The 4,017-nt window shown below is 35.8% G+C and overlaps 1 pseudogene; it reads right to left on the bottom strand.

The window, feature by feature from the left end:
* Positions 1 to 1,545: 1,545 nt before the first annotated feature.
* Positions 1,546 to 3,500, bottom strand: LOC147558079 (sanguinarine reductase pseudogene; annotated as a pseudogene).
* Positions 3,501 to 4,017: the final 517 nt, after the last annotated feature.

The raw sequence follows: 4,017 nt of genomic DNA, 5'->3' as shown, positions 1-4,017 counted from the left end.
ATGATTTATTTGTTGCTTTATGTTGATGATATTATACTCACGGGAGCTGATTACTCCACCATTGATACTATTATTTCTCAACTATCTTCTGAGTTTGATATGAAGAATATGGGTTCTTTACATTATTTTCTGGGTATTGAAGCAACTTCGAATAAGGATGGTCTTTTACTTACTCAATCTAAATATGCATTATATATCCTTAAAATTTTAAATTTAGAGGGTGTCAAACCAGCTTCTACACCTATGACTACAGGCATTCAGTTGTCTGGACAGGGTGTTGCTTTTTCAGATCCTACTCAGTATCGTAAGGTGGTGGTTCTCTTCAGTACCTTACGTTGACTCGTCCAGATTTAGCCTATGCAGTCAATGTGGCGTGCCAGTTTATGCACGCTCCCACAGTTGACCACTTTCTAGCTGTTAAACGCATATTGCGTTATGTTAAGGGGACGATTCACATGGGTTTACAGTTGTTTGCGGACTCTGCCTCTAATTCTCTTCATGCTTACTCTGATGCTGACTTGGCAGGTTGCCCTGATACACGTCGTTCTACATCTGGGTTCTCCATTTTTCTTGGTCGGAATCTTCTCACCTGGAGTGCTCGTAAGCAGCCTACGGTTTCTCGTTCCAGCACCGAAGCTGAATATCGGGCTCTTGCCTCCACTACTGCTGACTTAACTTGGATTGGTTATATTCTTCAGGAATTGGGTATTCGCCTATCTACTCCTATTAGTATATATTGTGACAATAAAAGTGCCATCCTCATGACTGCCAACCCAGTGTTTCATGGTCGTTCTAAGCACATTGCTTTGGACTACCACTTTGTTCGGGAAAAGGTGGCAGCCGGATCAGTGAAGATTCAGTTTGTCCCATCTCACGATCAGCTCGCTGATATTTTGACGAAAAGCTTATCTCATTTCCGGTTCTTGGAGCTTTGTCCCAAATTGAACCTTCGCGTCTCCTCGAAGCTCAAATTGCGGGAGGGTAATAATGGTAATAATAATCAGATTCGGGAAATAATTGACTAAAGATTTTGGATGAGATTGGACTTGATTCTTTTCAATATATTGTATATACTATTTCCTACCTTATGTATTTTCTTTCCTCTCTTATGTATTTTCTTTCCTCTCTTGTGTATAGCTATCTATGTCAATTACATATTTATGTAAACTATTAACAATATAAATATACATGGGAGGTTAATGGTTTTCCTCACACAAAACCTATTAGTATTCTTTTAAGAAGTATCCCAATAAGTGAAAACTAGAGAACCTCTTTGTAAATGTATCACCAAGTTGCTTCAACACCTGTTATTTTGACGGTCGAATTATCAATTTATAACAATATTAAGCCACCATAATTAGAACTCTGGAATTCAAAGTTGAATAAATATGACACTCACAGAATGCTTACACTTTTTTCAATACAAAAAGAATATATAATTTTTTTTTAATTATGTTTACTCACACAAACAGACATTACATGAAAAAAGACAACAAGAAAACATATAAAAAGAGATTATACACTGAGTATCTCTTAAAATGGGTCTTAGAAACGTTCCGAAATAGGTCCGAAAAGAGCACCAAAATCCTTTGTGGGTTCACCATTTCCCTCTGGTTTTGATCCCAAATCAAATGCTTTGAATTTGACATTCTCAAATTGAAGAGCTTGAACACAAGCTTCAGCGACATCAGCTCTAGCAATGTATCCATTCTCAGTTGGAAGAAGAAGATCGTCTTTCCCTACCAACAACTCTCTTATCCCACCTTCTTTGTTATCCAAACCTCCAGCTCTAATAATGGTGTATGCCAAACCAGAGTCAGCCAGATATTGCTCTGCTTTTCTCTTCCATATAAGTATATTTCCATTTCCAAGACTGTTCAAGAAATGGTTTGGTTGTAGAGTCACTACATCACTAGTGTGCGAGAATTAAATATGTGGAGTATTTTTCTTACACTAATATTTTTTTTTAAATATAGACTTCTTTTCTTTGCAAATGACTCCAAGAGACAGACTCTAATTACACCATGAAGGTGCGATGTTGAAATTCAACTTGAAGATTTGATGAACACATATACCGTTATAATTAATACGAATCCTAAAATGACATAAAAATCCATAAAGATCATCTGAAGGGTTTCAAAGTGCATTTGCAACATTTTTACTTTATTTACGCACAAAATTGGGTTGAAGACCCAGTTTACACTTTTTAAGTTAAAAAGATAAGTAATATTTTCTTTGGTTAGAAATCCAATTTTTTTTATTAAATCCAAATATTTGTATTTTGTTTGGCTATAAGCTCAATATTGTTTGCAAAGTTGTCGCAAGTTGTTGCAAAGTTGTTGAAAAGTGTTGATAAGCTATCGCAAAGTGTTGCAAAACTGTCGCAAAGTGTTGCAAATTTGTCGCAAAGTGTTCTAAAACTAATGCAAGTTAAAAAAGCACCTAGAGAGTAAGAAAGGTGAAGACTAATAAAAATCGACTGATCATTTTCCCCCCCAAAAAAATTTCCCATATTTATGCCTATAATTACATGAGATATATCTTAAGGATATTCAACCTCCACCAAGATTCAAATCCATGACTTTTGAGACTTGAGTGGGAGATACAAGCTAATATTTTTCTTATCAAATAGTATATCATTCTTTTTTTGTTAAAACCCAAGTACATTAAGTGTTTGGAAAACTAATTCTTTCATGCTATGTTGTAGTCATTTAAAAAAAACAATATAAAAGTGGATCTATTTTATCTTTTGTAAAAGAGATTAATTCGAAGAGTACTCTTGTTAAGCAAATATTGGTCAGTCTTGACCAATCAAGAAGTCTAGATATTGACTTGGGTGCACGTGTCGGATCCTCACATGATGTACGAAGGAACTTTTGATATGGCTAATAGAGGGGTGACCCTGTAAGAACTCTTTTACCTAAGCCCTGGACAGGGAGGTCGGCACGAGTCTCCTAGACATCTATAACTCTTTCACGACTTAAAGGAAAACAGAAAGGTGGATCTGAGTGAGCTCTATCACTTGAGCCTTGGAATGAAAGGTTTGCAGATGTAACCTCGACACCTTGAGCTTTGTTATGCTTGAACCAAATTATGGTTGCGCAAAAAGCTAGATAGTGCCAACTATTCGTCTTCCTTATCGAGAAGATGCAATCATATGACATTGATCAGAAAGATTCCACTAACGGCCCTCTCATGTGGTCTTCCCCAAACCAGTGTGTAACCACCCGCAAAGAAAAATGACAACCGATGATTTACCACCGTCATACAAATCTATATAAACGAGACATGCGTTTCTCTGAAAAAGAGATCTAATCATTAACCTTTGTTTCTCACTAAATCTTAACTAACAACACTGAACTGGCTTAAGCGTCAGAATGTCTTTGCAGGTATTTCTCCTATCAAGTCATCAGCAACATGAGAAAAGCAATTGAATCAGGGATACAATGACGATTTTTTTAAAGATATCCAGGAAGTCACTTTCCGACATCATCATCCATTATATAAATTTAGGTCATATGATAACTTGTAAATTCTTTCTAACTGTAATAAGTCAAAATTTTCCTCTCGTTAGTGATTCTACTTGGTCCAAAATTTCTAACCTTCAAATTAAAAGAATTTAAATTTAAAATTTACTATATGATTTTGTGGTGTACGAAAAGATTGGTTCTTAGAATTTTTTTTTTGTTGAACTTGGTTCTTAGAATTAACTCAACGGTAAAACAACTTCCCAGATTTAAGTTTATGTACAAGCAAAAAGTATTATTCGTTCGTGTTGGATTATGCCTCGGCCAACAAGACCAGTTAAGTATACTCATCAGGCATCTGTTGAAAATGATCGACGTGTGGTTAGGCGGGTAGATTTATTTATATAGTCGAACCAACCAACTCATGAGCCTTGCCCACATCCCAAGCCGATTCACCCAGGTATGGTACATTGGTGATGGCTTTATTAAATTGTCCTAAAAATTAATAAAATCAATTGGGTCAAATTGAATGTGGCCAATTTCTCACACA

This window comes from Eschscholzia californica, unplaced genomic scaffold (genome assembly GCF_041429995.1).
Source record: "Eschscholzia californica isolate CP2 unplaced genomic scaffold, dmEscCali1.0.p SCAF_2, whole genome shotgun sequence".
Classification (NCBI taxonomy): Eukaryota; Viridiplantae; Streptophyta; class Magnoliopsida; order Ranunculales; family Papaveraceae; genus Eschscholzia; species Eschscholzia californica.
Note: the sequence above shows the minus strand (reverse complement) of the source record. Positions and strands in the feature narration are given on the sequence as shown.